A 26,710-nucleotide genomic window follows, 5' to 3' on the forward strand; every position below is an offset into this window, starting at 1 on the left:
TGATGAGCGCTAGTAGCACAATAAAGGTAATACAGTGCTCAGGAGTGAGCTAGTCTGTGGCTGTGAGTTTCACCTTTTCTTGGCCCCCTGGTCTTGCACATGCTCAATAGGGGGCCTGCCCTAATTGGGCACAGGTGGATTTGATACCGGCTCACACCCACTTCTCGGTAATCAGAGGCGTCTGATTGCTTTGTTCCACTACAACTTGTTTACTAACTGTTTACATGGTTCTCCAAAAGCACTTTGTATGTATCACCTTAATGCATCAATGCTCTGGAAAACCTGTTACTTAGTCTGAGGAATTAAAAAAACCAAATCTATGCACAATCAAAAAAGGTTAATAGCCAAACATGAATCAGGAAAAAAATGCTCCACAAAAGAAATTTTCCTTTTATTTGGTTTCAAGAAACTGCCAAGAAACAGAATAATCTAAAAGTTGTAAGATAGAGAAAATTATTTGTAGAATTTGGATATGAAATTAAATACGATTCACACTTAAAAATTTTATTAGGAAAAAAACAAACAAGCAAACAAAAAAACCCCAAACAACTGAACAGATTTAAAATTTTCATGCTACCTTTCAGAAAGGCAGATGAATAAAGATTTGGTTAAAAAGACCCTCAAAATCCTAAAATAAAATGTCTTCAGAGTAGGCTTTTAATTAAATTGTGGGAAAAATGTTCCCCCCCAAAACCCCAACACTTCTGGACCAAAGCCTCCAGTGGCTTCAGAATTCTCCAATTATTCTTCCCTATAAAAGCTGAAGGCCAAGAATTCATACATACATTCCACCTCTCTTCCTCTCCTGAGCTGAAAGTTTGCTTGAAGTGAGAAAAGGATGTAATCTGGAAACTTGTCTCCCATCTGGATTACATCCCTCCAAATTTATTAATTTATGTTCAAAACAAATCTTAATATTTGTGACTTATTTCAACTTCCTTGTTCTTACCCAACCCTACAATATTTTTAATGCCTTTGTTGTCTTTTTGAAGCTACAGATCCAAATTTTACATTAATATGTTATTTGCAGAGAGCACTGTAATTTAAAACCTGTCTTGAGTTGTTACAGAATTCTCACCATCATCACAGATTTCACAAATCCCATCCATTCTCTGCATAAATATTAAAGCTCATAGTCTAATGCTTGATCTAACCTACCTCCCCTTGCATGTTTTATCAGCTCTGTCACATTTGTGCCAAAAATCTTCACTTGAGTTCAATCAAATTGGCCTTAGCATTCAACACAGTTTAGACACTATTAAGTATTTTTAACAAGAAAACTAATTTCTGCCTACAGCCTTTCTTGCTCATTTGAACATGGAAAAAAATTTATTCTGAGATATTTTTGTAATTCTAATCTTGCCCAAGGGTGCCATATATAGGTTTACAGTTCTGAGGACTTCCATGGTTTACAGAAATGCTGCACATCAGCATATAAAATCAAAGGAGAAAGATCCCAGTGTTTTAAATTATAACTTTCTATGCTTATATAGCTCTGTGCTTATCACAGATGTTTATGTGCTCAGTGAAGGTGATCGCCTAAAATGGTGCAAAAGAGTCTCTTAAAGTTTGAAAGTTTGGACTAAAAGAATTGCAAAAAAAGACAGTCAATCAAAGGTCATTGAAACTAAAACATGGTTAGTAGTTTGCTTTATGGACTTTTCTCCTCTAAAGCTCACATCACTGTTTAAAGTAAAATAGTTAATTTTTATGGTTAACTCATTTCATCACTAAAAGAAAACCTAATCAAAACCAGGAGGACTTCTCATTTAATTTCTATTTAGAAAAATATTTAACATTAGGAAGATACTAACGACTTTACTTAACAAGGTTTTTGTCCTAAAACTGAATACAACAAAACAAGACCAGAAAAGATTTCATTATCTTTGATGATATTCATGATATCCTAAGTTTGGATAGCTTGGGTCTAGCGACAAATGGAATAGTCTCCTACAGGAACTCACAGAAGTTCCATATATTTGACATGTGGCTACCTTCAATGCAATGTTTTCCATGCATCTAGAACTGCAAACAACAGATTTAAACTTTTCTGCAAGAGAGGTAGCAATTGTTGATCAACATTAGTCTGTGGGTACTCCAGCACGACTAAGTGAAAGGGGACAAATTTTCCAGCACATCCATAAGATTCTCATAGTGTTCCAGCAGGATGTACAGGCTGCAAATGTTAATCTTTCATAGTTGAATAGGAGTTGATGCAATTTCAGGGGGCTGAGAATGGTTTGAAGTGGTAATGTGCCAAATGCCCCCTGGGGTACATCACTGAGGTTCATGGAATTTTGTGGTTTTCCTTGCAGTTTGCTTTAAATAAGAGTAAATTGGAACCATGGCTCCTCTGAAGAATTTTGGCATTGTAAGATACATAATGAAAGTTATATTATGTACTTTAAGTTCTCTATGGAGGGTAGGCTTTTAATTTTTGATAACTGGGCTTGATGTTCATTAGCATACCACTGGGTATTTTTATTGGGCACGTCTCTACAGTTCTTCTGAAATAGCATGTGTGAGTAGATTTTTATTAGAAAAATAGAGAGAAGTGGTTGAATAATGGTGCTTCTAATATGCTCAAAGCATTGCCTGGCCTCACACACTCATCCAAGACAAGAATGACCTTATACTTACAGCATTAGTTTGGGGTCTTAGAATTGTTCTATGAAGTTCTTGTGCAGATGCAAAGAAAATGTTTACTCTCATTCCCATCAGTAAAGTTGGAATAACACTGCTTTTCCCCTCCTGCTTCATTTTGATTATTCATGTGCTTCCAAAGAATGCAGCCCAACAACACTAAGGTTCCTCAGCAGTCAGTTTAGTTTACACCTACAGAAATATCTCCATGCTGGATCTGCAAAGGCAGAGAACAAAGAAGTTGTCACAGGATTTTCAGGGGGAAGAACTAATTCAGACAGGAGCTAATGCTTTGAACCTCAAATATCTTCATGTCAGACCTTCAGTTTTGAAAGTATGTTTGGTTTTTCCTACAAATTTGTCATAAATTTACTTTCTTGAGTGAAATTTAGTGGTATGTTTACCATCAACCTGGGATTAAAAGTCCACTCCTACAAGCAGGGCCACAGAAAGACAGGACAACAGAATTAAATTAAAGTTGAAAACAGGATAAATTCTAAAAGATTGTTTTTCATTTCCACATGCTATTACGTTTCTTGCTGCTGAATGGGAAGAAAAGTTGAAACTATGAAATACTATGGGAAAGGCCACTCTTTCACTATTTCTGGTTTGACCAAAACCCCAAGCAACCAAAATAATGAAAATTTCTTTTTTCAGATTTGTGACTCTGCAAATTCAGCATAAGAGATGTGTGTAAGCATCTGGGTCCAAGTTCTGAGAAGTGTTAAGCACACGGAAATCCCCTTCAAGTTAATGCAAGTTTTAGGTGAACCCAGCAGAGGCAACAGTGAATGTATCAGGACGTAAACCAGGATTGCAGGCTCAGGTGCTCTTCAAAATCAGATTAAGTCTCTGATTTTTTTGCAACAAACTTGTTGCTAAACTAAACTGTAACTTTTCTTGTGCTTTTGTATCCTTCCTTAAGAGCTTCTGCATCCTAGCAACAAAATTGGAAATTCAGTAGGCAAAATATCCTCCTTTCCACATTTCAGCCTTCTGGAAAGCTCTGCAAGTTTAGCACTGAGCTTTGCCACACCTACGAAAGCCTATGGAAAGACTGCCACTGACTTCACAGAAGGTTAGATTAAGCCATGCAGGCTGACAGGTCTTTATGGTCCAAATCCTGAGCTGTTGAAAATTCATGTTTCTTTATTAATAGTAAAACCAGCCAACTACCTGGCCCTCTGTTGCAAGCTGATTTTTCATATTATATCCTGTACGTCCTCCCTCAAGTTTAGCAGAATTTGCTGGCTAGGACCACCACTTTCAGAATGGGCACTTTGCCTCTATACACAGCATGTTAAGAATGACTTCCTGAGTGTTCATCATAAATGACTTTCAGCAAAAAAACTCTCTCTCTCTTGAGCTACTACACCTCTGTGGACAGCAAAGAGCTCTCTTCTTTCCTCTCCACTGCTTTGCACTTGAGAGGTATGCAAGTCTGTCACATGAAAAGCACTGTAAGTTTTTTCAAGAGAAGGATTTAATTGATACACTTACAGACCTTTCTGTTTTAGATAGAAAAAAACCAAGTCACATGTGCATTGTTCCTGCCCATGTGAATTTTATCAAATTGGTCCACAATGCCATGTATGATGGTACAGTAGAACTGGAAAGTTGCAGCACTTGATGATGTGTGGCAGATCTCATCCTTAAACAACAGATAATGTATTTACTGTTCACAATATTTTGGCATTTTCCCCAGGACAAGTGGACATCTAAGCTTTCAGAGATTTGGATCAGCTTGTGCAAGCACCCATAACCAAAAGGATGTGGGTTTGTGTGTTTTATTTAGTTGTTTTTACTGCCTGGCTAAACAGTCTTGGTGAAGGATTTGGCCTAGAAGGAGGATAATGTTTTTCATCATTTCCCAGTGTTTGCTCATTTCAAACATGTTAGCACAGGAAGTACAGCAATATTGCAAGAAATACAAACTTGGCAGCATTTTCAGCACACCCCAATTCATTAGGAAATTTTCAAACCCAGAAAATACTAATACTGAATATTGAATTAAAAGTAGTGGTACATAATTTTTAAAATAAACTGATCATACTATGCTAACTTGCAGTTTGTATTTTCACTTTTAGACTTTGTTCTAATTCAGTATTTTCATCACAAATGTCCTGAAACTTCTCTGAACTTTGTAAGGCACTCTGTGCAGTGATAAAAAAGGTAAATATTTTAATTATTTGTAGGTGTATTGCTCTCGATTCTGACATATTCAGAACAGGATATGTAAATATGATAGTAAAATATAAAATAGCTATGCAGAATTTGGGAGAGTCCAGGCCCTAAGCTAAAGCAGTAAAATGAAACCTGCACAAATCAAATTTCCTAATCTTCAGAAAATAGTTTGAAGAGCAGCACTGTTTTTCCTTTGACAAGTGTGAAGGACACTATTTATTCATATATGTTAAATGCACTGGGATAAGACTGGAACAAAGCTAGAACAAGGGGCAACGAAGATCTACTCTGTTTTTATACTAGCCAAGGTAAGTGAGAATGTGCATAATGAATAAATAGCATACTGCACAATAAGTTCTCATAAGGTCGAGTATCAACACAAACTTAAGTATAGTTTTTGAGAACTTTAGAAGAGTTTAGAAACATAACTTAAAAACAATTGCAGTCTAGGGCAAGAATTGCATTCATACCAGTGAGGTTTAAAACAGATCTCACCATTAAAATTATCCCAACCATTTCAATGTCAAAATGTTTGTTTGTACACAAGCCAAACTACATGTGATATGATTAGAAACATATTCATCTTAATGTGAAGATAGATTGTTTAACTAGAGGATATTTTAAAAGCACAGTTAGAATAACAGGCTCTTAAACACAATAGCATTAAAATAAAACAAAACAAATAAAACCATGTCAAGGTGAAGTTACCACATTTGCTGAGAAAGGAAGTATACATACATTAATGTTATATAAAAACCTACATATTTCCTTTGATCTGTTAACAAGAAAACTAAACAAGCTAATGGATATTCTCCAAATAACTTGTCATTATTGGATTTCTTTTTTAGATGACTGAATTCCTTCCCAAATAAGAATAAAGATGAGTCCTCTGGGAGACAAGACCTGAAAGTCAGAAATAATCACTCTCTACACATCCTATTGTTAGATGATGCCCAAGGTTAAGAGTTTTGTAGGACTAAAGACCATTTAATCCATTTTCTTCATATGACTTCATATGCATAGCAACACTACTGTGGCTTAAGGAAGTAAACATGTCCCTTTTTGGAGAATTTTGACTTTTCTACACTACGGGACTACTGTCCAGGTTTTGTTTGAAAAATTCATTTTTTTGAGATAAAACATCAAATCAGGATGGATGACAGGCTTGTGTTCTAGCTGTCATCAGTCATCCATGACAAATGCAATAGGGTAGGAGTGCACTTCATTGGCCTTAACATAGTGTCACAGAGTGGCATTAGACAACAAGACTGCTGCACACCTCCTCAAGTGCCTTCTCCTCATCTGACAGTGGACCCCACAAACTACCCATGCTGAAGACTCTAAAAGCACAAGTATTTGTTCTTGTCTGTAAACTCCACAGCCTCTACCTCTACAAACTTCAGACTCCTGTTGTCTGCAGGATATGATCCCTGGCCTCCATCCCTACCACTTTTAGTCTGTAAGGTCAGTCAAGAGACAAGTTGTAGCCAGATCATCTGCCCTGTTTTACTTCTGACAGCTCCTATTGGGTGAGGGGAAACACAAGATGACTAGACTGCTTAGCAGAAATAAAGATAATGATTTCAGATAACGCTGTGTACACTGTTATGTGAGTTCTTCTTTATGTGTCAGATATTTTCTTCTCCCTTCCCTCCTCATCTCAGCCTCCACCAGGAGGAAAGATGAGTAGATCCACAGACAGAAACCACATGGGCCAGAAAACTGGCCAGCTGTCTCTATGTCCAAAGGCAAGTAAAGGTCTACCTCCCACTAGACCAGTTTGCCTAAGGCTTGATCCAAGCTGGCCTTAAACACTTCCAGGGATAGGGCATCAACAATCTCCCTAGGCAACCTATTCCAATGTCTTACTACCGTCATGGTGAAGAACTTTTTCCTAACTCTTTCAGTTTTAAACCATTACCTCTTGTCCTGTCACTATCCTCTTGGATGAAAAACCACTCCCTAGTTTTCCTGTAAGACTCCTTCATGAAACAGAAGACTGTCCCAACTCTCTCAATGTGTCTTCGTAGAAGAGGTGCTCCAGCCCTTTGATCATCTTTGTGGCCCTTCTCTGGATGCTCTCCAACAGGTCTGTATCTTTTCTGGAGGCCTCAGACTGTATTCCAGGTGCAGTCTAACAAGATCAGAGCAGAGGGGTAGCATCAGCTCCCTCATCCTGCTGGTCACACTTCTTTTTGAGGAAACCCAGGACGTGTTTGGCCTTCTGGGCTGTGAATGCAAACTCGTGGCTCATGTCAAGGTTCTCATCTACTACCACTCCCAAGTCCTTTTCCCAGGGATGCTCTCTATGCATTCCCCCAGCCTGTATCTCTGCCTGGGGTAGTGTCGACCCAGGTGCAGGACCTTGCACTTGGCCATGTTGAACTTCACTAAGTTGGCATGGGCCCACCCATCCATCCTGTAAAGATCCCTCTGGATGGCCTGTCTTCCTTCTAAGGTGTCAACCACACCACACAGCTTGGTATCATTAGCAAACTTGCTGAGTATACACTCTATCCCACTGTCCATGTCTCCAACAAAGATGTTGAACACCACGGGTCCTAATACTGACCCCTAAGAACACCACTTGTCACTTGCCTCCACTTGGACACTGATCCATTGACAACAGTTCTCTGAGTCTAGCCATTCAACCAATTACTTGTCCACCAAATGGTCCATCTGTCAAATCCATGTCTTGTCAATTTGGAAACCAAGATGTCACATGGAACAGTGTCAAATGCCTTGCATAAATCCGGGTACACGACACCAACCTTTTGTTCTGTGAGTTAGTTCAACCTCTTTCATTCTGTGAATTATTTAGAAAGACAAATCAAGGCTGGAATATATTTTTATGCTTGAATTAACCATAATTATTTCCCAGTAGACTGACTGGGAAGATTACCATTGTCTTCAGACTACAAGTAATTCTGAAAATGCAAGTAGATGTTGCTCCAATTGAACACATTCAGTAACTCCAAATGACTCAAATAGTTTGAAAGGCAAATATTAAAAGGAAAAAAGCATGAATGAAGCAAGGACACTTAAAAAAATAAAATATATACCATATATCATAAACATATATCACATATATGATATATGTTATGATATATAAGGTGTGTGTATATATATATACAGATATAAACATATATCTGTTTATGATATATGTTATATATTAATATATATGGTATATATATACACGCACCATAGATATATATATCATATATATATGGTTTATATATAAAATATATATAACGTTATGTATATAAATATATATGTGTGTATATATACATATATATGTATATATAGAAAATATATATACATAATATATTATGATCATATATCTGTTTATGATATATGTTATTTATTTATATATATGGTATATATATACACACAGCATGTATATATGTATATCATATATATATGGTTTATATATAACATATATGTATACACACCATATATCTATATATGATATATAACATATATATATAAATCATATATGTGTGATATATATATGATAGATATGATTGATATATATATATATATGATGTGTATATATATATATATATACACCATATATATAAATATATAACATATATGATAAATAGATATATGTATATAACAGATACATGATCATAATCTGATCCAGTAGTTGGAAACACATTATAGAAAGAAGGAATCAAACAATTAAGAGTGTAGTCCAATTCTACACATAATTTATGTCTCAGATTAAAAAGTTAATACTTCTAGTGATGGGGAGCCTTGCTGTCAGCTAACTGTACCTAGATCCTCTGAAAACTGGATTGATTTAACTAAGGAATTCCTTTAATCAGACCTGATTTTAAGTTAACAAAACTGGTATTCCTGCCTGCAAGTTTTGTGTCATAATATCTCAGCCTGAATTATATTTGTAACCTATTTTCAATTTAACTTATCTAGTTAAAATAGAAAAATTAAATAGATACCATTCTTTCATTTAAAGCCTGGATGTATCACACACACCATATTCAAAATCCAGACCATGTACTGTGTCCTCCAAATGTTCTTGAACAGAGTAAGTATGTTCAGTAAGATTATGTAAACATTACTAACATCTGACACTGACTTTCACCTAGGATTTACTTTATTATTTCTGCTTTTCATAAGTCCCATCTACAAGGACTATTCTACTCCTGCATTCTAGGTGGAAAAGTTCTAACAAGTCACTTAAATAGCTGTGGCTATAAAGCATTTCCTTGTTGGCAATCAGAAATGTTAAAAAAAAACTTTATTTTTGGTGGATGGGTGCTACCACTTTACAGTGTAGTGTCAAACAGTATATTTGAAAGGACATTGTATGTAACTAATTAAGTGAGGTAAAGGAGAAAGGTGTTGGAATGCAAAAATGAGCACAGAAAAGGCAGAGTTTAGCTGAACAGAAAAATGAATAAACCAAAGATTGTATTCCATAAGCTAGGTTTGCCACAGATTTAAAGAACAATCGAGTATTTAATTCCAGTTGGATATTCTATCATCAAAAATGTGACAAAAAGCTTCATTTATGTACGATGTTCTACACAAAAATAGTAGAACTAAAAATTTGAGATATATACAGATATATACATGTACAAAAAGGATACATGCATAACCAGTGTAATACTTCACACCCTTCCTATCTATCTGTTGTATACATCATTGGAATTATAACTGTGCTCTACCATTTTACTCTAAACTTGAATTAAAATTTGTAATAAAAAGCATAGCGTTTCTTGTTTAAAAGTATGGAGAGCAAATGAGCAAAATATTGCTCTGAAATTCCTCCTAGCCATACTTTGTCAAATTAAGTCAAAAGCATCCACTATCAAGTTAGAAAAAAGTTATGACATTTGACTCAAAAAGTCACTTCAGATTGCATCAGTCCTATATTCATTTCAGAATCCTGGATTCAGGCTACATAATAACAGAAAATTAAAAATTCCTGTGCTTTGATTTAGCAACACTTATCACCCTGGTGATAAGTGATGAGCATGGAGATGAACATGAAGAATGGTGGCTTATCCAATGCTTTCATCCTTCACGGAAGTAAGACCTAGAAGCACCTAAGGCACACATTCAACAAAGAGAGTTTATTGCTTGTCAAATTTATCATATTTTTTTTTATTCAGATGAAAAATGGTTAATTTTTCTAGAGTGTATTTCAGAAGAAAGCATCATCCATTCTCTTTGGGACAAGACATGATCATGGTCAAAAGTTTTGGGAAAAAAACAATAGGGGGGGTGGAAGCCAATCTCAATAAATTAATTAGGAAAGAATACCTAAGTCACAAAAACAATGTTGTTAAATCCTGGGAAACTATCAAACAGGGCATCTAAAAATCACATTCAACTTATTAAATCATTCTTATTTAAGTTTCTCAAACGGACATCCTCAAATGTTTATAATTAGCCAACAACATAAGGAATAAGGGGTGTTAGGTGACATATGCTGCTTTTCTTGCAGTGGTGTTCTCATGAACCTGAATTGCCAGACCATCTCATATATCTATTCTCAAAATAACAAAACATGAGTTCTGTGGTCATCTCAAGATTATCTGCAGCATTTTAATATGCTTACTTACTTCTAAATATGGCACATTGTTTTGCTGTTAAAAATAGGGTTCTTTATTACTCACGTACTCAGTACAAAGGCGACACATTGTCTGTTTTTGCACATGTAATGGGTCATATCTCTGAGCAGCCAGGAGACCTGAGAAGAAAATAAACGTGAGGTAACTATTTACAGTGATTTTTGGTAAGCACTCCATGTTTTTTGTTTATTTCCACATCAGGAAACATGTTCCATCTGCTTCAGGTACAAAGGGATTCCTAAGATGTGATAAAACTTCAGCACTGAAATAATGCTCCACTTGTAATACAATGTACAAGTGGAAAATACTGCCAAAACCTCAGCTGCTGTAACTCTCTATAGTCAGTGGAATAATGCCAATTTGGAATCATTCAGAATATGGTCCCAGTAGTGTAAGATGCTACATAATGAAATAGGATGTGATATTGTTGATTAACTCTTTCTTGCTATAACAATCAGTAATATTTCTAGAAGTTCTTATCCATTTTTCCCCGTAAAGATGGAAGCAGTGTTTTGTTCAAAGCACTGCTTTTGAGGGTGGTCTTTTTTCTAGGTAGAAACTTTATCAGGTTGGCAGGAGAAAGTGAAGTGAATGGAACGGAAGTGAATGAGTAGAGCCATGATCAGAACTGACATCTTTATGTAAGGTTTGATTTTATATTTTTTGTAAAATAATGTCTTGAAAATATTGTGGCCCTAAGAAAAAATTAAGACAGGGCTTCTTTCTTAACAAGGAAAAATAATCCTCCTTCAATTTTTACCACAAAGAAATAAAAAACATTTGAGTTAAAATTAGCCTGGAAACACATGTTTTGGCAAGAAAATTAGACGGTAAGATAGAAACTTACTGTGGTAATAGGGATCACTTGTATTTCACTGTCTGCACTACCCACTCTACAGCACATGCCACTCACTATAAAAAAAATTGTCGATTTCAAGTGTTTGAAGGAAGTAAACAGTCACTCTTGCCCAATAACCAAACGTGTAATATTTGCTTGCAAATCAGGAGCATAGATATGACTGATGTTTTGAAAGCAAAACCAGAACACTACTTGAGCTTTCAAACAAAAAAAATCCAGATTTGATGTCATATCAAGATACATTCTTCCAACACAACAGACATTTTGCTCTAAGTTATGTGGACAGTTTGTATTAGTTTAAACACAATCACACTAGCAGATATTAAGGCAGTGAATCTGCCTCCACTTAGGATGTGTTAAAAAAATGTATATGGAAAGAATCTAGAGACTGTGAGCTTCTAAAATCTTTTTTTTTCCCTTTTATTACCAATCATTAGTCTAAGAGATGTCACCCTACAAGCTGCTTACTTAGCTCTTGATCTTTAGTGTTATCATTTTACAAATTATTTTTAATTTCTGTTTGCCTAAGTTTATATATAGAGTTACTGAAGTAAATGGCTTTTAGACCCAACAAAACTTCACCATGCAGGTAAATATACTTGTGTAAAAAAATTGTAGGACTGAGGACTTAGAGGATTTAGCACATATTCTTTCCCATGTAGCAAAAGCCTCAGACCAAATCAGTTATCTCTATGAAATGTGTGCTTTAAGCAAATTCTTGTTAATCAGGTTCTTGTGCCTAGACTTCAATAATACTCAAATACTTGAGTTTACCCTTAAAGCAATGACACTGAAAAAAAAACTTAAGTTAAATATAAGAAAAATCACATAATATTGAAAATAGAAATGCATATTTACACCATAGAGACACATTAAAAAATGGTTTGCTAGTACAGTACTTCATGAAAAAATTAACCTAATAAAGCTGTAAGTGTGCCTAATGTATATACTGAAAACAGTAACAACGATCCATCAGAAAACATTATTTAGATAAGTAATAGAGTGTGGAATGAATTCTGCACATTTTGGGTTCACCCTTCAGACGCTGTATTTGCAAGCCTCAAATATAGGATTCTTGGCATGTACTGATGAGCTTTAATACCAGTAAACCTTATATGCAGTTATTATACAGAAATGTAGCTTACCAGCAAAGATCACCTTGTGATTAGAGATTTTAATATGTATATTTTCTGTACTGTACATCCTGGTACACAGAAACCAGCTACTACCCTTTCTGTTACTAATATGCTCTTCCTTCTGGAGGTCAAGGTATGTGATTAGAAGTACTAATCCGTGAGATTTTTCATGCTGGAAATGCATCATCTAACCTTTTTTCCAGCTTTTTTAAGTGGAAGAAATGAAGAGTCTGCAGGGTGTAGGATGGAAACTTACTTCATGGTGAAGAGGTGAGAGGTTAATAGGGTAATTGTTCCTGCTACCCTCTGGGACTGATGGCTTTGGTGCTGTGCTGGGGCAGTGCAGGCCTCCCTTTATGCCAGTGCCTGTTCAAACACAGGAAGAAAAGACAGTGACATCCACAAAGCACTTTGATTTTCCTACATGAGCCAGAACCTCCTGTCAGGGGACTTCAGAGGAAGGAAGGAGGAGGAAGCTGGAAGAGGCACAAGGATACTTACATGGTAAATATTCTTTTGCTGGCATCACTCTTGGAGTCCTGTGAGGTATTCTGGACTAGCAAAGTGAAAGCTGCCCACAGAGAGCTGCTCCTACACTATGGAGAAAAGGCTGTCTACAACTGTGTGGGAGTAGGGAATACCCCACCTCAGTAATAAGATTCCTGCATGACAGAGGTGCCTCAATGCTTCCTGAGTCCGGGAGTTGCAGCTGCAGAAAATCCTCAGTTTCCCTATTTAACCCGAACTGAATACCAGTGTTTTAACACCAAAGTGAATTCATGCCATTAAAGCTTTGCCTCTGTTATGAATAGGTGCACAGATGTATAGTGCATTCTCCACACAGGCAGACAACGCTAATCATCATCCTAAAGCACTTGTAACTTTATGATAGGGAAGAAGTGCAGTACTTCTTCTTTTATAGCAAGATGCCAACTTCTTGGCATTCATTTTTTGCAAGACACTGACAATGCCACAGAGCAAGCAGTTATTCAAGCAACTCCTGCAGAGCCAGGCAGATCTAGAGTCATCGCCATGCATGCCCTGGTGCTGTCTCTACTAGTTCTTAGGTCCATCCCTTTGTAAAAGGTCTTCTGCCTTTTTGCCATCACTGGTTTTAGTTTTGTTTTGGTTTTTTTTCCATGGTGCAGTAGGTATAAGAACAGAGAGAATGTGTACAGGGAAGGATTAATGGGCTCTATTAGGATAAGGAAAAGACAAATGTAGTATTTTCCCAGCATCCACAAACTGTATTTCTTATTCAATTATTCCCCCACAAAAATAGAGTTATGCACAGTATGACCCACAGCACCTCCCATAACCTGATTTTCTTGTCCTTATTTGGTGGTAACTGTGACTCTGTCCCTCAATTTAGCCCCAAAAGTGTCCTTCTGCCCTTGACACAGGCAGTAAGAGAACAGCGTATTCTGTATCTTTGATGATACATTTCCTGATTATTGCTCTATTCCATCTGTCCTCGCTGCGGATTTTTTGCCAAAACACTTCTGAAACATAAGTGCCTTCTATACACAAATATCATGGGGGTTTTATGGCCTAGTACCAAATTTATCTCAGGCAGATTTCTTTGTATTCACATGAGACGATTAAGGTTACTGATAACTTGAATAGTCTGTGGTGTTGAAACAACATGTGAATTGCTGGATCAGAGGACATTTTGTCTCCAAATAAGATGTACTAAGTCATCTTGAGAACTGTTCTACAGAGCTTAATATGATAACGACTTGAAGGATAAAGTTCCTAATGATTTTAGGCCAAGTCCTAGTCCTGTAAGTTCTCTTTTACATAAATACTCCCAGAGACCTTTGAAAGGAAAGGAAATAGGGGGTCACAGGAACAGGTCTTTCTCATTAAGTACTCAAGATCTCTCCCATCTTACCCATGCAGAACAGAAAGCTAATCTAATAGAAGTCTTGTTTACATTACAAGTCAAATCCCCACATGTGGGCCTGAAACATGCAAAATTTGCAGTCTAGTATTGCCAACAGGCTCACTGAAGTTAGACACAGCAGTTACTATTGGATTTGGAAGCAAGTATGGTCAAGTTCTGGCCTCTCACTTTCAGAACTTAGTATTAGGCCAATACACAAGAAAGAATCAGGGCCAACTAGCCTACATGGTAAGATGTGATAACTACTCTACTCAGGGAATTAGTTTCACCTTAAAGTAAAAAATTGCCTGGAATTTCTATGTTGCCTCAGATGCTGAACTCACACTCTCTATACCTGACCAGTAATTTTTTGTGTTTCTCGTGTGTTGTAAACTGGTTTTCAGGAACAAAGAGCCCACATTTCTTTCAACAGGCAGCAATCTGAGCTATACCTGAATTACATAGCAGTCAGTTTTAAGTAGAGTGGGTGAATGACCTCTCTAGTCCAAGGGCAATCCTGCACACACAAAGAACTAGGGAAAGAGTGGGCATGAAACAAGAATAGAAGGGTAGGGGTTTTTTATTTTCCTAAGCTGCTATTGCTTTTTTTTTTTCTGCTTTTTCTGAGTAACAAAACTGTTCATGTCAGAAGGAAAACAATTGAGTACACCTAAGAGAAAAAACAAGCATGTGGGATTGTAGTTGCTGCTGGATCAGCACCGGTATATGGAAGAAGTCGTACCACAAAGGAAAGCAGGGGGAATTCCCCAAAGGTTAACATCAGATAGGAGCTATTATTTAGAAATAAAATATGTGGACCCATAAATGCAAAAAATCCAGACAGAAATTTATAAGCAGCGAATCAAAGGCCAAGCCACCCTGATTTTGGTATTCATATCCTACCCTCGAGCTGGAGTGACAACTGGCATAGGCAAACTGACAAAGACAGGCAAATTAAAACTTACTTTCTAGTGTCCCAAAACTCTTCAGGATAATAGCTATATGAATGTGAATCGGGGATAACTATAACACTTGCTCCCCCTTCAAAGCAAGCTGCGTACTCTGGACTTCCTGCTGAAATCCCAGAGAACCGAATGTTCAAACTCTGCATCAGGTCACTGTCGTGCAGGCTGGTGCTTTTTGGCTTAAGAGAGGTATGTTGTTCCTACTGTGTTGTCCGTGCTTTAGCCATAGGAAAATGAATAAACAAACATACATCATCATTCCTAAACATTATCTTAGGTTTGACTTTCAGTCAGAGCAAACAATTCGCTGCTTAGATAACAATGGCACTTTTATCTTTATCTTTTGACTGTTGAATTACAGATCATTTCTTAGTACAGAGCAGCCTATGCCAGGATATTCTTCCTTCTACTTTTCATGGCTTAGAGGGGTAGAAAACACAGGAAGAGGAAGAGAGAGAGGAGGAGACAGACAGAGGAAAGGTTTCTTTTTAGATCAAAATTCCAGAAAAGTTTTCCCAGTACAGGCAGATTATGGTAGAAGCTGAAGAATAGTCCATCATTAAGATTTTTTTGTTTGTTTTTCATCCCTTCACTAACTCAGAGAGAGCATGCCCCTGTGAGGCCTCACTTCTGACTCTGACGAAAGCTGAGCCACGAGATGAGATAAAGCTGAAGCTATGAACAGCAGGGCAGAAGCTCTGGCATATTTCCCTACCACAGACGTCCATTAAAGGTCAAGAAAACTACTCAGGCCTGCTATTAAAGAGATGAAAGAAGAATGGTTTTGTGATATAGATGATATTTGCAAATAAATAAATAAAACAGAAGTAATAATTGAGGCTTCTTGATTCCATTTACCAAAACACGAAAGGAAAATTTTATCTCTCAATTCCATTTCTGGAATGCTTTTCAACCTTTGGACCTCAAAGTCATTATCTTAGGAAAGAAAGGTCTGTTACAGATTGCTGGAGATCAGTGACCATACAGGCTTTGTATAGCACTAAATTCTACCTTCCCCCTCCACCACTCCCACATACTTTATTAGGTATCTGTGTTCCAAGATCTGTTAATAAATTCATGGTGCTTCTGGGAATTTGATAGACACATCTATAGTGCATCAGAAGAAAACATAGCAGGAAAAAAAAAAAAAAAAAAAAAAAAAAAAGATCTAGCTTCTGCAGTCATTACTGCTACAAGAGAAAGTTGAAATAAGAAAGGCTTATTATCTGATAAACAGTAAAGCTAGAGCCTGTGTCATCTTCTGAACTGAAGCATCATTATTAGTAGGCTATTGCCTGCTTCATAACATCCCCCCTGAACTACAACTTGGTGTTGTCTAGAAACATACTGAGGAAGCACTCAACCCCCTCATCTAGATCATAAAGGAAGACACTGAACAGTAATGGCCCCAAAACTGATCCCAGAGGAGTTCTAATACATCCTTTGCCAGCAGGTCTGAAGCTATGTAAACATCCCCATGATCAGAGAACCCAAAATTCAACCTGTGGCACCAGCCTCTAAGCCATGTGTTGATCAGGTGTGCTTTTGTGTTCCTTCCAGCATTCCCTGTCACTGAAGAAATTGAGCAAAACACCATCCTCACTCCTGGTCCCTCAAACATTTATGCCAGCACACTGAAGCCCATTTTCATTGTCTTAGGACTTCTCTAGGTAACCTTGCAGTAACCTTGTCACTGCTCACATTCTTGACTGGCAATAGGTAGTAATCAGACTTTCTTACCAGAGCTGGGACCTTCCTTGTAACATCTCTGACCTGAGCCCCAGGGAGCAAACTTCCCTGTGGGATAGGTCTGGCTGGTACATCGGGCCCTCAGTTCCCCTCAGGAGGGAATTCTCTATGACAATTACTCTCTGTTTATTTTTTACAGAAGCAGTAGTCATGTGAGGCTTTTTGCCTCAGCAGCTCCCTGGACAGGCTTTTGTCAGCATCCTACTTTGACAGATCCTCCAGTTCCAGTACCACATATGTATTATGCAGGGGCACTTGGGATGATGGGGGAGGCTGTGAAGGGATTGACTGTCACCCCAATGAGGGACCGATTTCTATTCACCCCTGTGTGTTCCCTCCTTCTGACTGGTGACCAGAGGGCAGGGGCTCCTCTGCTTCTTGTGGCACCTCCACCTGTGCCTTTGCCTCAAAGCCAGCAAGTTGTGGCTCCACCAATCTATCTCCCTTTCACATTCCCAAATACTCCTCAACCTCTCCACCTCCTCTTTCAGTTCCAGGCTGAGCATTCAGGTCATTCCCCTGGTCACAGCATCCATAGGTATTGTGACTGCTTTCCTGCCAGGAGCCCACTCAGACATTCTGTGCAGCCCAACACCCGAGCAGCCGTGTGCCCACAGGGCAGCTCAGTCTGAGTCACCACATTCTTCTTGGCCATGGTTTTGGCACGAGTGGTTACCACAGCTAAGTTGTCTTCTGGGAGGGAAATGACTGCAGCTGACCATGAATCCTGGCCTGGCCTGCCCACAAGAACTGCCAGAGAGAACAGCCACTCCACACCCTTCTGACCTGCCATGTCCTGTTTACCTGTCCTGTTTGCCACATTTGTGGGTCACACTCTCTCTTTTCTTCTGTGCTTTGCTCTGATTTTTTTTTTTTTTTTCTTCTGGCTGCTGAGGTTTAGTTGCCTCAGCAGAGCCCCACATTGCAATCCACCAGGGACCTGACACCTCAGTGACTACTTTCTTATACAGTGTCTTTACTTCTACCCAGAAATTTAAACTAAGCAGAGATTAATGACTCTAGGCTTTTGTGTACATTGTCCAAGAAGGCCAGACACATCCATACAGCAGCACATGCCGACTAACCCTAGTGCACATACAAAGCTTCTGTCACAGTAAATGTGACACAGCCTGGACACACCAGATGTATTATTGGCCACACTTCTGTGCACATGCAGTGTTACAGTAAAATTTAGGCAGTATGAAAAGAGCTACACAGATACTACAGGCTTGTTCACAACTCCTGTGCAGGAAATCTGTGAGGGAAAAAATAAAAACAAGCAAACAAACCAAAACCAAATGCAGGCTGCCCTAGATTCCTTTAAAGACAGCCCTAGGTTGTCATAGCTTTTTTGATCATTTTTGATCCAGCCCACGTTGTCTTTAAATCCATCGTATCTGCTCTAGTATTTCCAAGTCATACTTTCCCACTTTCAGTTTGTGAACTGGATATTACTAATAGCAGGAAGATCAGTTCTTATGTCTCAGAAGACTGCTGCACTCCCTTGCCCATTATGGTCAATCAGAGGTGACTGGGCCAGGTACCTGACAGATTTAGAAAGTAGTAAATTAAATTGCTTGTGTCTTAATTTAAAAAACATCAGTGAGATTTTTACAGGTTATATGCCATAGCTAAAATACATGCCAAAGACTATGAGGCCTGTTGACTGAAGATATGCATCTAATAGTTGTCATCTGAAGTTTTAAGTTAAAAAGAAAATAACAATCCAGATGTTTGCTTGGTACAACAGACACAACCTGTGCAGTGAGAACTGAGAATCAGAGCAGCGCTCACAGAAATCTCAACTTTCTTTGGTTCTACCCTTAGGCAAACTGGGAAGAAGTTCAAACTTCTTGTGTGTTTTCTTGCAGGACAATTGGGATAACAGTGCACCCCATGCATAACTCTGGCACTTTTTTTCAATGAGATTATTCAGGACTGTACCAGGTTTGTTACCCTTAGCTTAAGAAACCAAGGTTAAGATGAAAATACAGACTTTTCCATAATCTTGCTTATTCATTCCTGAAGAACCATGCAGCAATATCTGTCCCCAGATCTTCCATCTTTATTTTCCTTGAGTGTCAGATGCTCATATCTTCCTCTCTTTCACTCAGAACAGACTGCAGGTCAACCTTTGCCTCCTCATTTCCCACCAGTCCTTCCTTCCCCCTCACAGCTCATTGAGTTTTCTTACAGACCTGTGGCTATGTCCAATAAGGGGTTTTTACAAGATCAGGACCTCTTACATGAGGTTACACTAAACTCCTGTGTGTAGGAGTCCATCTTCATAATGCAATTCATTAAATTACATTTTAATCTATCCAAAAATCCAAAGTACTCTTTTCAGCAGGAAATACTTTATAAGGTCTACATCCTGCCATCTGCCTAGGCACTGATCTCTCACTTGAAAACAGTAGAGAGGTCTGTGTAAAATATCACTGGCAGGATATGGGTAATCACTGATCTTTTTCTGGCTAGAAGTAGGAGTAAAAATATGCTGTTTTTCTCATATTTAGCAGTTATTTGGTCTGAACTCATTATTTACCTGTATGCTATTAAGCGTATTTGAAAGGGCTTGTTTTCTTCAAATCCCTAAAGGGGAAGAGATCCATGCCAAGTCTACCCACACATAATTATACATTTCTACAACAGAACACTTTAAAAAAAAAGGTCTTTAATTCAGCACTAGAATGGAAGAAAATCCATTCCTTTCCAAAACCAGCATTATGAAAAATATAAAATAAAATAGTATTTGTTAACTTCTGTTATAATAAATGTCGCTATGTATCAAAAACCTTTATATATTTTCCAATTGATTATTATAACAGGGAAGACTGCAGTAGTGTTTCCTTAGCCCTGACCCTGTGTAGCAAATACATTGCAATGGAAATACAAACAGGATAACATATAAGGTTAGCAAGGCTTTCATTTGGATATATTTCTCCAAAGGCATTCTTAAGCTAACCTTGTCAACTGTTTATAGGTTTGCGTGAAACCACTTTATGAAAACACTTGAAAAAACCCAAAGAGAGGAGGTCAGAAGCTAAACACATGTGATCTTTATTTTTCAAAAATCTTCAAATACTACTTAGAGTCAGAAAGGGTAAAAGAGCAGAGAGAGGCAAGATCTTCCAAATTATAGCACCAAGTTATGGTGTGTCTTTAAGATGTACTTAGTATCACTACTTATAACTTATCACTGCTACTGAGCTTAACAGCATTACAGGAATATCTGGGGCTGAGGAGCAGAGATTTCTTCCTCTCACTTTCTGAAGGCACATATTTATTTGATAATGTCATCATCATTTTTAAGAAGTTTTTGACCATCAGAATTTCAGAAAACTCTTGAAAGTATTTCCTCAGTACAAAGAAGGAAAATTAAAGGTATCTACATGTTAAATAAAAATCCCACAATGTTTTCTTACTAGAGGAAAGCAGAGGAGGGGATAGTTGGCAGATGTTTATAGGGCTGAGGTTAACATTGCAGGATCTATACTCAGTTGTCTCCATGTGCAAAACAATCTTTTTGAAAGCAGAATACACAAAGGAGAGAGCAGAAGATATAAGGGAAGGGGGAAAGGTGGTAACTGAAGGAAACCTTGCTCCTTTATTCAAGTGAAACAGTGGTTTCTGTTCTGCCATTCCTTGTCCTTTCGCAAAAAGTGCTCCATGCTAGCACAGGTAGAGGTTACACTGGGAGAAGAACACATCTCTGATACAAGAAAAATTATGCCACCAGAAGCTGTCACCAAATCACTTGGCAAGTGAAAAAAAAATACTTTTTTCTCATTCAGATTCACCACAATCACAAAATACTAAGCTGTGTAACAAAAACAGTTTTGAAAGCATAAGCCAGACAAGAGAATCAACCTCCTGCCACATATAGACTGTACCTTTTACTCAAGCAAACGTAACTCTGACACAAAAACCCCCAATATATCTCTTAGCATACAGATTTCTTCCTGAAAAAATATGTAATTTAAAATGAGCAACAGAAAGCTTACTGTATTTTTTCTTTCTGGATTTTTTGTTTGTTTGTTTGTTTGTTTGGGGTTTTTTGTCATTTCTAATTACCATAAATAAATGCTTGGAACCAAGCTACACAGAGGCAAGTAAAAGTGTGAACTACAGCTATCTGGGAGAATAAGAGCAATGCAAAGAAGAAATGAAAGTCAAAACATCCCATGTTTGCTGCATTACATGTAGGCATCATGTAAAAAAGCCTGTGGGAATGGAGAAGGAGATGCAGAAATGAATTGGTCACATCACTGTCTTGTGCTTCATACTAGGGCCTAAATACTAAATTCATGTGTTTTTTCTACATACTTGATTCTTTTATGTTAGATTGCTCACTTTTCAGCTGGTTCAGTGAACTGAAACAGCTTAGATGAGCTAGGAGTCTGAGCTTCATGGATGGAAAGAAGAGGTGAGAGACAGGTACATCTCTTTTAATGATAGCAATATAGTAGATCTGCTCATCAAATATGATTGAAATGCCATGTTATCTCTCATAGTGCAAAATCAATTGGACTAGCAGGAACCATCTTCTTAAACCACTCAGGCTGTGTATGAGTCTATAGGTGCATTTCCTAGATAACTGAAGGAACTGTCAATAGCCCCAAAACAAGTCAATAAATTCACATCTAGGGTATGAAAATCTGGCCAATTTGGACTTTTTTCACCTTGCAGCATGGCTAGAGGAGACACTTGCCTAAGCAGACACACGGAAAACACACTTTAAAAAGTGATGGCATTGAACTAATTCACAAGTTTAGTGTACGGAAGCTGCAACTCATGTTTACAAACAGATCTGTCAATTAAAGATATCTACACCTCCTATCAAAGTGTCTTGTCCCAGTAGAAGAGCTGGCACAAGAGGGACATGCCTCCAGTGCTGCAGCTATTTTCACTCTGCCTGTTTATACAAAACCCCCAGTTTTCACCAGAGTGTAGAAAGCCTAGGTTGCCTTCTGCCCTCTTTATTGTGAGAGTGAACACTGGGAAATTGAAAGATTTCCTTGAATGTACTCAGAAGTCACTGAGCTGGTGATGGGGCAGGCTGAAGTGGCACAAGGAGAAATGTAGCACTGTACCTTGCACAACCAGTGCTCAGAACAGTTTGCATTGTCACACACACCTAATGTCTTACATATGGTATATAGCTTTTGTCTGGCCTCTAAAGCTTAGCATAATATTGTTCTTTCCCATTTACTGAAGGAGATATTGCAAGTCTCACAGAACTGAGATAAGAACCATATTCTGGTTATTAATTTTCCAGACTCCCTTCCCAAAACTCTCATGGGCTGCAAGATAGAACTTTGACCTCAATCATCTCTCTCTCAAGTCTGAATCTTGCAGGCCCACCACTCTCCTGAAAACAATCTGCAAAACCATGACCACCTTCTTTTTTCCATTTATTTGAGACAGGATGATCCCTGCTTTGGTGTTTTGAATTAATTTTCAAATCAAAGGCACTGAAAATGGCCTTTTCTGTTGAATAAATTTCATAAAGCTAAAAAGCAAACAAACAAACAAACAAACCAAAAAACAACATGCAAACACAACACTGTTTACTTGGCTTGTTTTGGAAAACATAGAGAAATCACTCTTGAGATAAAAGTACCACTGCCATGACATGTCTGAGGCATAAGTTTATATGAAAAGGAGCCAATACTGTTAATTGGATTAAGCAAACCAGTCAGATAATGCAAGAACTGCCATGGACCCTTCAACTCAACCAAAAAGATGCCTTATCTCTGACAAGTTGTTCTGAAGCACTGGGCCTAATGAAACTTTATTTCTGGTTTATGTTTGATGATAGATTAACTTCAATGCATGGAAATTTCTGACACACCCCTGCTTCCCCTGAGCTCTCTTCCCCACAGCTCAACATTTTAATGTTTTCCTTATGTGTGGACTCACCAGTGCCTAGGGCAATCATTAGGTCAATTAAAGCCAATATCAGGACTGAAAAAAGCAGTTCCGTCTCTCTCTTGTACTGGAATAAACATTCATGCCACCACCAATGAAAATGGTTTGAACTAAGATTAATTTTTTCTTAAGTATTATTTGTGGATTATAGTGTTACTGAAAAGGAAAAAGAGTGGTCCCAACTCTAGATTGCACATATAAAAGAAATAAAACTGAAATTAATCATATTTTTAGAAAAACTGACTTAGACAGATGGCAATCACTAGGAAATACATCCAATTTTTTGTTTCCTTACAGAAGTATTTGGATTATGTGAAAATAGCAGGCATGTGAGATTAAAGATAAACCTGCATAGTCAGACACACAAAGCTGAAGGCCATTTTCCAGTCCTAAGAAAAACATATTTAAGTCACTGAAATAAACTTGCCAGGGCATTACACTTAAATAATCACAGTTAACACATGATCTAAAATGCCATGGTTGGATTTGTCCAAGATGTGAAGGACAGATAACTATGGGGCAGTCACACAGAGAACTACTGAAGATATTTGCCCTTTCCAAGATATCAGATGTAGACATTTTCAATAAGAATTTTCATGGATTGTTGCCTGTGCTGAATCCAGTAGGAAGCTTTTTGAAAGACCCATGCATCATGGTTGTCACTCTGTTACATTTCACAGTCAGTAAATCATCTTAAGAAAATCTTAACTAACCATTTATTATTATAAGCTTTCATTATTATTGTCATAACCTACCATTTCTATACATGATCTTTACAATTACCCTGGTTTCTCTAGCAAAATTCAGAATTAATAGCATGAAATCGTCCTGTCTGCACATTCATTAATAATCAGAAAGAAACACTTTCTAGTAGATGGCTGAAAATTAAGGAACTTCTTTTTCATCTGGCACACAATAGATAGGAAAAACTTAACTGAGCCAATGCAAAAATGTCAAGCTGTTGTTATCAAAATAATAAAAATGTTATGGAAACATGTTTTTTATTGATTTATTATGAGGAATAGGATTTTTTGTTGCTTTTTCTGTTGTTGCTGCTTTGGAAATCGTGGTGTCAGGAAAGAGACTCAACATGAGTCCATGAATCTCCCCACCTTCATCTGCTATGATTTTTTCATTTGTGTCAACTTATAGAAAGCCCTCCAACACAACTTGGAAAATTCATTGCCTGAAACTCTCAGAGTTCATGACTGTCAGAAAATGTTTGGAGAAGGCTTGATTTGGCTATAACTTACATGCCAATCAGTTTTCTTGGCCTCAGAACAGAATTTAGTTGGCTTGACTCACAGGACAAGACAACCTTTCCATTTGCAGCTCTGAAAATTCCTTCATCTGTAATCTTAGGTATAAATTTTAGAAACACAGCTTTGTATTATTTTATTCTTTTGTTGAAACAAGTTACCAATACTTATGGCAAGCAAATTTCTAAACAATAATAGAACAATAATAGAAACAGGAAATAAACAATAATAGAAATTTGCTACAATTTTTAAGGGTCTAAAAATAGTTAAAAAAAAAGGTACACAAGTAGAGTAACTAATGATATTATGGTTTAATGGCAAAAAAGTCAGATTAGATATTCATCTCAACACATTGTTTTGATCAGGCTCACAAGTAAATTTCATTACCATGCTAAAAAGATGCTGTCACCTCTACCTCTCTTCATCTGCAACCTAACACTCCTTCCACAGGGTGGACTCTGCTAAAGGAGGGTATGTATTCAGAAGAGTTCACTTTATGTACAACCCAACTCCCAAGCAGCCATATGTCCACTTTAGCCCAGTATTAACCTCAAGTTTAAAAAAATCCTGGCAGAGATAGTTTATTGACTAATGTTAAGTTCCATTCTAATATATCTAGGTGGTGTTTTTTCCTCCAGCAGTATAACTAGAACTCATGTTGGCTCAGTATTACCTGGTGCAATCATAGCTTTGGAAAAGTATTTCAAATTTAACAAAATTGCAAATTCTGTGAAATTTTGACTCCTCAAACTCAGTGAAATGTGTTTTCATTGCTTTTGGTAGAGCTCAACTGTACACCCAGCTGTAACTGTGGGGTGAAGGAATCACTCACTCGTTAAATAAGACTCCTGTTCCTCTGTTTTTTAAGGGAGACCTTATTACTATATGCACCAGTACATAAAGGGTGGCTACCAAGAAGGTAGAGACTCCCTTTTTACAAGGGGCTATGTGGAAAAGACAAGGGATAGTGAATCATAGAATCATAGAATTGGCTGGGTTGGAAGGGACCTCTGAGATTGTCAAGTCCAACCCTTGATCCACTACTGCTGCAGTTCCCAGACCATGGCACTGAGTGCCACATCCATTCTCTTCTTAAATATCTCCAGGGATGGAGAATCCACTACTTCCCTGGGCAGCCCATTCCAATGCTTGATCACCCTCTCTGTAAAGAAATTCTTTCTAATATCTAACCGAGATTCCTATTGGACTCCAGAAGAAAATTTTTCACAATGAGAACAAGAGAAGTGGTGGACTTCCTTAATTGGACAGTTTTAAGACTCAGTTTGACAGGGCACCAGAATATCTTGTTTAAAATATATTATTACCCAGAAAGGTTGAGACAAATGATCCTTGAGGTTCCTTCCAGCCTGGCATTCTATAATTCTATGATAAGAGTTACTGAATACAAAAGGGTGAGAAAGGGTCATTATGTAGGTGACAACATCAGCTAATCACTAACACACAGGACAGCAGCTGTGGATAAACTTTGACAAAGTATTTAATCTCTGAAAGCAATTTTCCCAGTCTATAACATGGACATACACCTTTTCTGGATACTTTAAAACTCTGTCTTCAAATATGTAGAATGTAATTCTTGCATCAAATTAAAATTTCAGCGCCAAAAAAATCAATAATTGCTTCCTACCACCACTGAAATGTCCCCACAGATGTCAAAAAACTTTCATTCCTCTTACAGAATTCGAGATTAACTCTGGAGGGCTCTATTTACTCAGTCACAGCATGAAATTAGAGAGGGGGAAAAGAGCAAGTTCTAACCAAAGCTTTGTTTCATACCTTCCAGTCACCAACTCTAAAGATATTTTGCAGTACCAAATACTGAGCAATACTCTGTATTACTGCAAAAATAAAAGGAAATGAGCTTCCTCTTTCTTTGGCCCTCCTTTCAGTGTGTAAAACACATAACTGTCTCAAGATCTCAAACTTCAAGTGTAACAACTGATTTTCAGGTTGTCTGGAATTCTGCTTTCTTGAATTTTTAAATTCAAGGTAAAATACTTGCAATTACTGTGTGAAAATTACTTGTGTACACTGCATTAGAAAAAGTTAATTTTGCTTCTTGAGAATTACTGTAATTATAGTAATTTAGGAGGAAGTATAGAAATCTCAAGAGGAAATTCTTTAGTATGAGGGTGGTGAGACACTGGAACAGGTTGTACAGTTGTGGACGCAAGCTCCCTGGAAATGTTCAAGGCCAGGTTGGATGGGTCCTTGAGAAACATGTTCCAGTGGAAAGTGTCCCTGCTCATGGCAGGGGGTTTGGAACCTAGAGATCTCTAAGATCCCTTTCAACCCTAGCCATTCTATGATTTATTTCATCTGTCAATTCTGTGTTTAAAATGTCAGCACTTCTGGCTGTTTAGCAACTTTATGTAAATTTAAATACCAAAGTTCATAGTAAAGAAGCATTAGGTGTGCAACAACTTGACAAAAGTGGTGAATTTGTGAGGATCTGTCAGTTAAAACAGAGACCTTCTG

The sequence above is a fragment of the Calypte anna genome, chromosome 1, assembly GCF_003957555.1.
Source record: "Calypte anna isolate BGI_N300 chromosome 1, bCalAnn1_v1.p, whole genome shotgun sequence".
NCBI classification, from domain to species: domain Eukaryota; kingdom Metazoa; phylum Chordata; class Aves; order Apodiformes; family Trochilidae; genus Calypte; species Calypte anna.